Below are 14153 nucleotides of genomic sequence, written 5' to 3' on the forward strand. Positions count from 1 at the left end.
AAACAAACCTACCAACACCAGGCCTGAAATGGCAGTGCACTGGGGAAAGGGGAAAAGTGACAGAAGCAGCAACAACAGGTCTTTTCCAAACCATTCATTGGTGTGGCTTGTGTTTAAACGGATGCTGTGGTGATTACAAAATGAACCAGTTGCACATGTTGCTGCCAAGGCGTGGGCTCATGAAAAACCCACACAACTGGGTGAGGCAAGTGACGGTTACACTATTGCCTTATCTTGACGGCAACTTGAGATAAAGGCCTGGTGCACTGTTTGCTTTGGCTCAGCATGTACAGAACCTCCCCAAAGGCGGTTTTACTGCTTTCTTCTACAGTCAGCCACCTCCTCCTCTTCCTTCTCCTCCTGCTCTTCCTTCCTTCACTGCTCCAGGGGAAGAAGTGTGCTCCCTGCAGGAAGGATTTTAAATGTCTGCACCTGCTTTCTCAATGAAGCAAACCACAAATATCCCAAACAGCCCTAATGCTAGACAGAGCAAAGACAAAGGCGGGTGGCAAGTCTATGAGTTCTGCCAAAGGGCACACATTTTAATGATTTATTTTTGTGAACTTCTACCACCATTTGGGCATTATTAGTCATGAAAACACCCGAAGCTATCTCTTAATTGAAAACAGGGTACTGAGCAGGGCTGGCCCAAGTAATTTCATTGCCTGAAGAGAAGAACAGGATGCTCCACTACTTCATGGTGCAAAAGCGGATGAGACTGGCAATTGAATCTCATTTTACGTTAGTAGTGAGACTACACATTTGAGAGCGGAAGGCTCAATGATGGGAGGTGGACAAGGCTTCATACCACACATAGCTGTCCTCTAAATGTCTCATTCCCTCAGGTAGTGGACTTTCTCTTTACAATGATAGGATTAATCTTTACCAAAGACTCAACTGTGGATTTCATTTAGCTACATGGCCAACACAGCTATCCCTGAATACGTCTCCTGGAGAAGAAATAGAAGTGAATCACAAAAAAAAGAGGACAAAACTGCAGATATATGCATCTGTAAATCATTTCCATGTGACAGATTGTGAAAATGTAGACATTTACATGCAAATTGTACTAATGCAAATTTAAAAATTATTAGTAAATTTTGAATAGCATGCGGTGTGTCTGACCAAGTATGAAATGTTGATGGGTAATTGCCAGGCTCCCAGATTTCTCAGTTTTTTTAAAAAAAGTTTTTCTTTGGACAATATTTCAAATGAAAGTTCACTTTGAACATGTAAGCACATGTGACTGGTGTGGAATCCAGTTTTTGTCCATGTAGTGGTGTAGCCAGAAATGACTAGAAGTTAAGTTGTGATATCTGATTCTGGGCAATTTTTGTGGAGTGGGGGCATTTTATCCCTCTTGTGTGTGTGTGTGTGTGGGGGGGGGGTGGCATTGGGGCTTTGGACCCAGGGCAAAGTCAGTAAGCTACAGAAAAAGCCGCAAAGAGCCACACACCTGCAGTGGGTTGGACTGTGCCAGTGCCTGCATCAAAGGAAGAAAGTCATGTAGAAACTGTGAGGCAATTTTGGTATTGAGGTTTGCTCAATAATAAGATAACCATGTTGCAATAACCAGAGAACTGGCACTGACTGACTGCAATTATGGGCAAGGAAGCAGATTATTGTAGCCATAAAGGATTAGTCAGATACCATACCACAAAAGCATCATATCCAGCATCTACTGCTGGCGACAGCTAGCAAAGGGAGAGTCAGTGTGAAGCCAGTCCCTATGGTCTCCTGATCATGACTGCTATTCCTGGACAAGTGATATGGAAATTCAATAAGCAACAGAAAAGAACAAAACAGACCTGCTGAAATAGCTTTTATCTCACTTCCCAGTGAAGGGAAGGGGTGACATTGGTTTAGTTTTGAGCTATCCTTTAGGTGCTGTAAACTATATTTCAGTGAAAGAAACTGGCCAAACTAGCTCTGCATATTCTTTGCTTTAAAAAACCCTGTGAAATTCAAGGGGTCGCCCTAAACTGACAGGCAATTTGAAAGCACACACAAACACACACAGAGCAAAACCAGTCACCTTATCAGGGAGGGAGGGAGGCTTTTCAAGGAAGGAAATAAGGCTTAATCGGAAGTGTAATTAAAATAAAAGGAGTCATTCCAACTGAAGCAGGCTTTTTAAAATGAGCAGTTTGTTTGGGTAAATTAAGATAGATCAAAGTCCAAATTGTAAAACAAGCCCTACTTAACAGATATTTTAAATGCCAAGATAACTAGTGACTCTGATTTTTTAAAGCAAACCTGTTCCCTCATAATATATAGACATACATTAAATGTGGTGATTAATTTCATTTTCACTTTTTTTTAACTTTCTAAGACACATGCTCCATTTGCAAAGAGCAGCCCATGCAAAAATTTCCTGTGATTATACAATATTTATTAGCCCTTATTTTTGTGGGATATATACTGTTGGGTTTAGTCTAAACTGGGGAGAAAGGCAAAAACAAGGGTTTTGGTTTTTGCCTTACACCTGGGCATTGTGTATCCTTTAGTTTGTGCCCCTGTACTGATTTGAATAGGTGCTTGGTTTCAATAGATACTAGTAATCAACACAGATAGCAGCATGTTTCCTGACTCATGTGATTTTGGTGCCAAGCATCAGGACATTGGATACTCAGAAGAGCTTCCATCCTGAATGCTCCCTCAGTGCCACCGGAGTCAAGAACTGTAACTGTCTCCAATTTCTGAATGCGCTCACTGCACCTGGATATCGTCGTTAAGTTGTTTTTATTGGATTTTATTGAATGTTTTTATGATTTTACATGTTATAAGTTAAATATAACTATGTTGATGTATTATATTGTGTATTACTAGGCTTGGTCCCCATGTGAGCTGCCCCGAGTCCCTTTAGGGAGATGGGGTGGGATACAAGAATGAAGTTATTATTATAAGAACTGTAACTGTTTCCAGCAGCTTAGGGTTCAAATGTAATTCTTACAATAAAATGGTATCAGAGTAATATGAGCAAAAAACAAACAAAACAAAATACAGTAAAAAATGGGGGGAAGTAGGGAGGTGGTCACATTCATACCAAGTATACATACATTATTCCTCAAGAAAACTTATATCTTTGGTCCTACCTACCTACCTACCTACACACACACACACACACACACACACACACATATATATATACACACACACACACACACCATTTAGCAATGGTATACAGAATTATTTTAAATAACCAAAGAGCTCTCTATAATGTGACAGTTTGATTTGTCCTACTACTGTACAGACATTGGAAATTTGGACGATGGCTATGATCCAATGATGTATATCAATAGTGGGCCAGTAGGGAAACAACCTCCCCTCTTTAATGAAGCTCCATGCAGAACCCAAACACCTGTTCTGGAGCTCTGGAAAACTCTGTGGAGACAGCTTCCAAGATATGCTAAGGTTGTGGTTCTCAATCTGGGGTCCCCAGATGTTTTGGCCTTCAACTCCCAGAAATCCAAATAACTGGTAAACTGGCTGGCATTTCTGGGAGTTGTAGGCCAAAACACCTGGAGACCTACAGGTTGAGAACTACTGTGTTAAGGGCTTTAAGGTAGTTCTCCAGCTGTTTGGGCCCCCAACTCCCAGAATTTCTGACCACTGAACAAGTGCTTCTGGGAGCTAAGAGGCCCAAACAGCTGGAGGGCCACATCTTAAGGATGCCTGCTTTAAGGGAAGACACTGAGCAGGACAGTTCTAGAGTACTAGCACTGCAGTGTGTCACCTTAGATTTAGGTCTACCTTTGCATTTTTAAATCTTTCATTGATATTTTGCATGTTCAGGCTCTAGTAAACACTGAAATTGCCTTGTGAAGGAATAGACAAGTCAATGGGGCACATCTCTTAGTTTGGAAAAATAGAGATGAAATAACCTGTATGAATAGCATTGTGTGTGTGTGACCCATCACTATTATAGCAATATCCTCACCAAATATAAAATGCTTTCTTTTTCACAACGTTGATTTGCATTTTACTATGAGCTGACCTAATTCATATTTCATGCACTAACAACCAAATTGGAACACACACAAAGTGTACATTTGTAAAAACAATAACATACAAAAAGGACATACATACATAGAGAGAGGGAGAAACTGCAGAAATAGTTATATTAGGGAAAAGGAACACATATGAATAGACTAATGCACAAATGGAACAGAACAAAGTTGTACTTTTAAAAAATAGATGTTACAGAAAGCAATTCAGACAGATTCATCCATCTCTGTGCACGATTAGTGTTTGAACTGCTCTGTGTATTTCCCTATCAGCATGACCACTAACAGTCAAAACAGCACTTATGCACAGTAGATGACCAATTCTAGCCCAGCCAGCTGTAAACGAGGGCCAGATGTGGTGGACTGAAACTCGAAGGCACTTGTCACTGCATACTGTCAAAGGCAGACTATAGGAGTATAGATCTGACCTTAAGCATACTACTGAGCTCCATAGACAATATGTACTCATACACTTTAAGGTGAATGCATGTGAAATGGTATCAAATGAAAACAACATATCAAGTCTTCTGGCTTTCATTTAATATGAGAACAACTGTTAATGCTTCCTCCACTTCTTTTCTGTGCTATCCTTTATATTGAGATACAGTAGAGTCTCACTTATCCAACATAAACGGGCCAGCAGAATGTTGGATAAGCGAAAATGTTGGATAATAAGGAGGGATTAAGGAAAAGCCTATTAAATGTCAAATTACATTATGATTTTACAAATTAAGTACCAAAACATCATGTTTTACAACAAATCAACAGAAAAAACTGTTCAGTACATGGTAATGTTATATAGTATTACTGTATTTACAAAAACATTGACTCCTAAAAGGCAGACTGCATTGAATAATACAGAACGTTGGATGAGTGGAGATTGGATAAGCAAGACTCTACAGTATACGATTAGGACATATCTATTCAAATTAACCACCTCTCATCAAAATGTTTAAATGAAACAAGTATGCCTTGCCTTGAAATTTTATTCTGGTATGACTGTGTCTATTCCCTTCTCCCATACTATTAACTCCCACAGAGCCAAGAAGAGACTTCATTTCTCATATGGTCTTCAGAGGATGGACCTGAAACTTGAGAACCCAACATCTGGTGGGTTCTACAAGGGTTAAGTTCTGTAAAATTCATATTCTCTATCACAGAATTAAAACAGGGTCACCTGGAATCAAACCCATGTGTGTGCACGCGTGCTAGCATCTATCAATCTTGAAAATACTGCAAGTACCACTGTTGTATGTGCTGATAAATGATAAACCTCTCAATGATTTTCTGGGCCTTCAATGTACTGAGCTTTATCCAATGTCTGATAGAAAAAAAAATAAGTCACCTTGTTTTATATTAAATGAAGGCAGAACTGATGGTGTGTAGGCAGATCAGTCAATGTGACATCCACCCAGCCTGTCCCAGTTTTGAAATCTCAACTTCAAATGTTTTTGCAGATCAAAAAAAAAGGCAAGGTTTCATTTTTTGATGTGACAAATGTTTTAAATGACTACAAGACACCTCATCAAAGGACTAAAATGTCAAAATTCAGTATATAGGAACAACATTGTTAAACTGATCCCCACTAAAGCAGATTATGCTAAGGCAAACATAGGTTCATGTGACACCCAAGGAATTCGATTTTTTTAAATACACAACTGCATTAGAAACACCTTGAAGAGAACAGAATACACACAACTAATTAGGAAACATACAGGTTATGTATTATGTCATAATGTTAAGTGGGCAAGTGCCAGTGAGTTTTAATTGATTGTATTTACATATGAACATGGAGATAAAGATAAAGAAATAGCCAGACAGACAGACAGCCTGATGGACACATATACATACACATGCACATACATATGCATACACATGCACACACATGCACATACATGCACATTTTTCACATTTACTGGGGTTAGGGACACAGGAACCCACTGTGAATGTGAAAAATTGCAAATATTGCCTCCTTTTTCACCTGAGAAAACATTTCTCTAGGAATTTCTAGGTCATCCAATATGACTCTATGGCCAACTTCTAGAAGTTGACCAGAGAGTTGCACAGCAGGACAAAGAAATTCTTAGATAAAACATTTTAATCAAATCTATGAGTCATCAAAACTACAAAAGTCAAACCTTCAAATGTGAAGGGCTGTGTGTCCATAGAACATATGTTTCAAGTCTGCATGCTATTATGTCAAAAAGAAGTCAGGTATATAATATTTCTACCCTCATAAAAAAAACCTCGAAAAAAAAAAAGCTTCTCAAAGAGAGAATTCATTTCATGAATTAGTGACTAACTTTGTTCACTGAGCAAGGATGGGTGAAGTATCATTACATTCAACAGAGTTTCCTCTTCTATAGCGGAACGGCAATATGAAACTGCATTAATCGTGTTTATTTGTCCATCGTATTTATTGGCTACTGTTCCACCAAGCACTCAGGGTAACATGGAAAGCTAATAATCACAATTAAAGCTCCAAACTGGCAAAGTAGTGGCAGCAAAAGAATGACTGGGACACAATCCAACCAACGCCAAGCTCTTTTTAATCATATAATTAAGCAAGTTCTGAAGACCGCAATCCTACTCACGTAAACTCAGAGGAACACTCTAGTAAACTCAAAGAGACTTCACCTCAAGAAACTGCATTGAGGACAGCAGCCTAAATGTCTTCCACTATGGGCAATGACTGTTCGATCTGCTGGACATTTTGTTTTAAAAAGAAAAAAATCACACATCCCAAAGGACTAAAAACCAGTAATATTTTATTTCTTTTATTTCTAATCAAGATGGTGCTGACCCAGCTAGTAATCTTGTTACCAAATAACAAGAATTAATAACAAGATTACTAAGATTAGATGGAGGGTATGAAACACTGGAAACCTTCCATGAGTTTGTAAACTATTAATTGACCAAGCAACCCTATATTACGCTAAACCATTTGATGCTTGAGGGTAGATGCTGAAGGATATCCATCCCTTCAAACAATCTCCTCAATCACTCATGGTTGCCTATAAGTAACCAGGTTTGGAGAGCCTATAGCTGTCCAGAATTGCTGCACTATAGCACGCATCCTCTCTGTGCCCATACTAGCTGTGGCTGATGGATCTGGGTTACTGCAATATTTGCTGAGCATCAGGTTGGAAAAAACTGGTCTAGAAAAATGCATTCATGGTGCAACAAACAGTCCAATTGTTTGTATCACTACAGATTCCTTTAAAAAGAACCATTTCATCTCATGCTGCCTTTCAGTTTTCTGAGTCCTGCATCATGATCTGTTCCCCTTTTCTCCAAGAATCCTTTAGGGTTGTACACATTATTGCAATGTGGAAATCATACAAAATATGCTTCTTATTCTATTGGAAAAAACACACACCAAAATGTATTCTCAGATACCTGACACTGCCAAAACCAATGCATATAGTCATAAAACTTGAATCAACCCATTGTTGAATAGCGTTTAAAGCATGAAAGAAGTGCAAAACGTGTGCTTTCCATATTCAGATTACCTTGCACACAAATCCCACTTTTGAGTATTCCCAGATATGTTGTTAATTTCAGAGCTTGAGCCTTTCTCTCATTAATAGTGAATGTTCTCAGACATTACACAGACATTAAACCACATTCCAAACATACAGTGTCACACACCTGTCATTTCCCATCCACTTTTAACCTAACATTACCACCCAAAGCAGTACCTACTAACTGAAATCATATCAGTGCAGGCTTTTTCTTGCTCTCAATCCAGAGAAGCCCTCCAGATATAGTCTGTTTTATGGAATCAGAAGGGAGGCAAGAACAACTTTCCAAAGTGAACACCTGGATTTACCTTCAAGGAAGAAGTGGAAACATCCCTCAGTGCCCAGTCATGAGCAGAATAAGGAAGGGAGAAATCCCTCTGTGGGGCAGGCAGAGGCTGGGGAAAGACAGCTGCGGATGGGGCTGGTGCTCTGCCTTGATGAAGGAACGAGGAAGAAAAGCAGGAAAAGAGAAGCAGCAACAGCTTCTTTCTTCGTGCTGGCAGATCTGTCAGCAAAAAGGCAGAGTAACATCCACAGGCTGGAAGGAACTAGAAGAGTGATAAGCTCGGTCTGAAATCTGAAACTGCAGGTTGGGCTAGTCATATATAAACACACACACACACACACCCATTCACTCTCCTCTCTCACACACCACTCCTCTGTGTTTCCTCCGTAATGGGAGGCAGCCCTCTAGCTGCACCACAGAAAACTAGAGAATGTGCATAATATTCACAATGGGAAAAAGCCAGACAGAGACCTGTCAAAAACCAACGTGCACGAGCTTCCCACCAGCATGGAGTCTGTAATGAAAGCGGATTAAATGCTCAGACAGGAAACATGAAGTTGACATAATTTGTTCTCCCATTTTGGAGTTATTTTTGAAATATTCTTACACTGTTCAATTATTCCTGAGGCTGCAGACATGAAGGATGATAAAAGAAAGAGGCACAAAGAGGCTTTTAATTCTGCATCTTTGAAGCAGTTTACTCAGATGTGGGACCTGATGTGGTTGGTTTAAGTGTTACATCTCCAAGTATAATTGCAAGACTGGAGAATACTCAGCTTGACTCAGTTTAGTTGTACCTTTTTAAAAGAGTGGCATTTGAGTTTTTAGAAGGAGCTTGATGTCTTCATTTACAATGTGATCCCATGTGTGTATTATAGGGTGTACTATCATCAGATATGCATCCCATTGCGTCCAAAGGTGTCATAATAATGCATATAGAACTGCAGTTTTACTGGACTTGTATGCCTGTTCACTCTGAAGTAAGTTCTGTTTTTTTCAGCAGAGCTTATTTCCAAGTATGCATAGGATTGTAGGCTTAATTACTTACTTGATCAACAGTAAATTGCTTAATTTACTAAGCAACTAAACCACTGAATGAACCTTTGTGACCCAGCCCAGTCACAAATTACAAAATGATGAAATCAGTATGCACACATATAGAAATACATCTTCTAAATTAAGAAGATGTAAAAAAGGAGACACGGAGAAATATGATCATCAGAGGTCAATAGGTCAACTGCTGATCATATACTAGTGGTATTTTTCCCTCTTCAAACTCTTCTTGAGGTGAACTTTTATTAAATAGTTCAGAATATTTCTACAAAGGTAATATGAAACATTCATAACAAAAACTGTAACATAGGAGGATGTTGAAATTCCTGAATACAACCTGTGGTGTGGCTGGAGGCTCCAGAGATGAGACATCCAAGAAATAACCAGCAAGGTTATTTGTGCTCCTGATATACAGGCAGTCCCTGAGTTTCAAACATTTGACTTACAAACAACTCATGGTTACAAACGGGGATGAGACAATAGGAAGTGAGATAAATCTAACCCCAGGAAGGGAAAATCACTTCTGGAGGAGTTATCATGGAGAAAAGGTGTCTCTTCTTGTTTCCTCAACAAGCCAAATTTTTCAAAATCCAATAATCACAGGGACATAAAGGGAGGCGAAATCTTCTGAACAGGGACACAGACAGCAAAAGAAACACTACATGGGTGTTCACTCTTCCATATGCTATTCAAAGATAGATAAATATCTGGAGTTACACTTTTAAAATGTACCTGTTCCGACTTACAAATAAATTCAACTTTAGAGCAAACCTACAGACCCTATCTTGTTTGAAACCTGGGGACTGTGATATGGGAATAGAGAAACAGATGAACTTCTTCCTCATCCCAAATCTTGCCAATTTACACCAGCCAGAACAGAATGGCAAGAACAATTAAGGTCCCTTTCACATGACACAATTATAGTGCTGTGCTTCCACTTTAACTGCCATGGCAACATCCCATAGAAACCTGGGATTTGCGGTTTAGGGAACTGCATTTACAAATCTCAGCCAGAGACCCCTCATGCCTCACCAAAATGCAAATCTCGGGATTCATAGGATGTGCCATGATAGCCAAAATGCAACATTGTGCTATAATTCTGTAGTGTGAAAAGGCCCACACTCAATTTTGCAATCTAGCCAATCCTAAACCAGACCATACCATCTCTGGAATGCCCTGTTACACTTGGTTTCAATGAAAGTGAAAATCCTACTGATAGTTTTCTGTCTACTACGTTCTCTGCAAGTAGAACTGGGCTGTCAGGACAGATAGAAACCCCCCTCCATCACTTGCACACCTTCCTTTGACAGGGATAAGCCTCGCCCTTCATCTTAGTCCCATCCCCCTCTATACATAAATCCTTGGGGATTTTAAAAAAATAGGACAGGAAGAGGTGCTTAATGCCATATGGATTATTGAGAGTTTGACTGGTTTTCAGGTCCAGCCCAAGACATTCATCTGCAGGCAGCGCTGAACAAGATAATTCCCATCTCCTATTCCATGTCCAAAAGCAGATTATGTATGCACTGGCATCTTTCCTCAGCACTGTTTATGGTGGAGTGTTTTCTATCATACCTGGCAGAAGGCTAAAGCATGGGATATTAATAGTGGCTATCTGGCACACAACGTCCTCCTCCAGTGCCTTTCTGTCATATCTCTTATCGTCTGCTATCCAAGGTAAATGCCATACCTTACCTAATAGTAATGCCAGCATCAGTCCTCCCAGCTCAACTTTGAAATGTTGCTTAAAATATTTGATAAATCAAATGGTTACATATGCTAGACACTGCAAATTGCTGTTGAAACTAATATATCCACCCTGCCCCAAACTTCAAAGATGTGGGCAAAGATCCCTGAAGCTCAAACAAGGAGCCATTCCTTATGGAATCAGTGCAGAAGGATCTTCCATCTCCATGCACTGGAAAGAAGAATGATCCCACTCTATAGCATCTGATAGTCATCAAGGTTTGCCTCATCCAAATTACTGCTGCATTTTTTAAATGTTTGCTCTGTTTGGCTCTATGTGTGTGTTGTTTTATTTTACTTTGTGACTGTAACCTGTACCTGGTTTCCTAACAAACTTGATTGATCACTTACAGTTGAAAGGTTTATTTCTGTTCCGCTTTCAGGCCTCCTACATTGGTCATGTTACATGACTAGGCCCTCCAGGGAGCTAAGAAAATCATCTCTGTGCAAATACATGACTTAAGGGGAAGATAACAGTGCAATCTAGAATAACAGCCTACTCATGGTAAATGCAAATATATCACAGAAGAAAACAGTGCTTGTCTTTTCATCCATCCTGTTGAATGCTACAAGACCATGTCTTTGCACAGGGAGCTTTTGGGTCCTGGGATAACAGCAGAAAGATCTGCCTTCACTTTGCTCCTTTCACACAAGGAAATCACTGGGGTTTATGTCTATTAAATGCAGGCAATTCCTCTTCATCTAGTATTATAGCAGATGCATTAGCATCAAACATTGATGGCTCTAAATGGATGCCAGGTTTTATCTGGTACAAGCAGATGTCTCTAGTAAGAACTGTGGAGTAGATCTGGAAGAAATATCTATATAACACTACCATTTCTCTCCACAAAGCATTAACCCAAAGGGTTTCGAGTTTATCTCATGGCACCTGTCATTTTTGGACACATCCAGATGATTTCAATTCTAGGGAGGAAGGATGTTGTTTCCGTTTCCATCTTCTACAGCCTGTATGTGTATGATGATTCAGCCCATATCACATGTTGAGCATAGACTAATCCAGACTACAGTTCAAAGTAGCTGACACTTTATGAGGAGTTGTCTTAGGAGATAATACAGTAGGCCCACATCTGTTCCAGGACCCTCAATGTAGTGTAATTTTTCACATATAATCTGGAATCCTATTTTTCTTACCTAAAATGAATTAATGTAGTTCACCGCATCTAAAATGGCATTAAATGTAAGGCGCACCCTGTTTTTGGAGCTTCAGTTTTAAAGGGAAAAATTCTTAGAATATTTTTAAAAATTTCCTCTGCATGCACAATACTTTTTTTGTTGCAATGTGGCTTTGTAGTGCAATCTTTCCTGTGGGGTGAGGAAGGAGTGTGAAGAGACCCACAAGCTATCTTGCCTGCATGAGTCTATTTTATTGAGTCTATGGGCCTATTGGGGAGAAAGCGGAAGCAGAAAGTGATGCTTAGGAAAATACTGGTAAACATCTGTCTGGTTAACGCTGAGGACAAAATAGTGGGGCTGGTAGAACTGTCTGGGCTGGGGTTCTTCCTCCTCCTTCTCTTCTCTCTTGAAGGTAAGACAGTTTTTAAAACAAAAACAAAATCCAGCGAATCTAAGGCATCAAACCTAAGGTACATTCTATTTTTGAAGTCCCTTAATTGGGAAAACTGTGCCTTAAGATCTGATGAAACACAGTATGCCTTGGGCTTCCGGCCATAGCATACCATAGAATTGTGCTAGAAGGCCTAACCATGCTTAGAGAAATGTTCTTTTGGAATCCAACATGACTGTATTGTCAACTTCCATCCAAATATCTGTTGGAATGTCTATAAGAAGTTGACCATATCATGCTGTAGGCCAAGACAGAACACTTCTCTAGGCATTGCTAGGTCCTCCTGTGCTATTCTATGGTATTCAAAGCTTGTTATGCATAACTAACAACTGCATCCAATGAGCTCAAATAATAAACAGGGCAACAGTTTTGACTTTTTTTTTCAGAGATCTTACATGCTCTCATATGTGTGCTGTGGCAGCAAAACAAAATCATGGGCAATGGTTATGCTCATAGTTGCAGCCTGCAAGCCCTCCCTTTTAAAGGCTCTGCATTAAATGTATTTATTTAGGTGTGTATCTCCTTCCACCTCCTTTCAAGGAGCCCAAGGCAGCAGCTGGGACCCTTCCATTTGATTTTATCTTTATATTTTACCAGGACATAGGTGAATCTCACCCAGGGGAACATGTTCAAATAAAGTTACAAGGGAATGTGACACAGTAGAAATAAGAGTTGAGGAGGCAAATTTTCATTGGCTCACTCTCTGCAATTCTAAAACTGATGGAAAAGGAATGATGGAAAATATCATATGGGGTAGCAATACCCTCCTTTAACACACATACACATACCTCCCCCCCCCCCCGTTAAGTATACCGTGATGCCATCCTCTCACAGCATTACAGTAAAACCCAACTGTCAGTACAGTCAGCATCTATATATGGAATGTAAGTGCATCTCTTTTGTCCAGCACACAAGCTTTAAAACACTTTGTACATAAAGGTACAGAATTTTTTTAAACCCCCCCCCCCACTCCCTCCCCAATATGTTACAGGATAATCAAAGAGGATCATTCTATCCTTCATGTTCCCATTATTCAGGATGTGTGTATACAATGAGATATTGAACTAGAAAAATTGAGCCAGCTGGCATATACACCGTACTGTGTCATTTTAAATAGGGCTTCCTTTCAAAGTTCTGCTAAAATTATTTGACATTTATTTTCAGCCAAACAGCAAGCTTGCTTCCTCCATGGGTTTGCATTCAGAAATCGGATGGAGTTTACCCACAATCTGGTCATTGTAAAAGGCAAACTAATTCATCTGAGAGCTTTTGAGAAAGCTTCCTTGCTGGAGGAAACAATCCTTTCATGGTGGCAGGGAAATTAAACTAGATGACCTGGAAAGATGATGTTTATTTTTATCCAGCAAATATCCAACTCCTTTTTCAATCAGAGAACGAGATTTGTCCATCATCCAGTTGATCTTCACCATGCAGGAATGGGCAGAAGTGTAGAAAACTAGGCCATGTTTTCTAGGATTCCTCAATGGTGATTTTTTCTGTCCATCACTGGCCTGCAAGCCATAGAGCACCTGACCAAAGGTAATGTTTCCATTACACTCATGCCCTTCTACACTGCTATATAAAATCCAGATTATCTGTTTTGGATTATATCACAGTGTAGACTCATATAATCCAGTTCAAAGCAGATAATCTGGATTATCTGCATTAATAATTTGTATTATATGGCAGTGTAGAAGGGGCCTCAGTCTTAAACTATGTAAAAAAGCAGAGTCCATGCACAAGAAAGATTATGTTGGCAGCACATACCATGAGCCAAACCATGTATTTAACCTGGCTTTACTCCTAGTTGTGTATGAAACCACAGACCCATGACCATGGTAGGTTAGGATGGCACTCCTACACACTCGACAATTGCATTCAGATTTGATCTGGACCTCTCCTCCTTGAACAAAGAACTTTATCATACCAGCTTCCTGTCTTGCCACAATTAT

General features: G+C 39.7%; 1 protein-coding gene across 16 annotated transcripts in view; it reads right to left on the reverse strand.

Moving 5' to 3' along the window:
* Positions 1-14153, reverse strand: part of plekha6 (pleckstrin homology domain containing A6) — a 260994-nt gene that overhangs the window by 149858 nt on the left and 96983 nt on the right. Inside the window, exon 1 of one of the 16 annotated variants that reach the window (XM_062978530.1) lies at positions 7840-13007. The exons of the other annotated variants lie outside the window; for them this stretch is intronic. The gene's annotated coding sequence lies outside the window, so the exon portion shown is untranslated. Of the gene's footprint in view, positions 1-7839; positions 13008-14153 lie in introns of those variants that run through there. 16 annotated transcript variants of the gene reach the window in all.

Source organism: Anolis carolinensis, chromosome 4, assembly GCF_035594765.1.
Source record: "Anolis carolinensis isolate JA03-04 chromosome 4, rAnoCar3.1.pri, whole genome shotgun sequence".
NCBI lineage: Eukaryota > Metazoa > Chordata > Lepidosauria > Squamata > Dactyloidae > Anolis > Anolis carolinensis.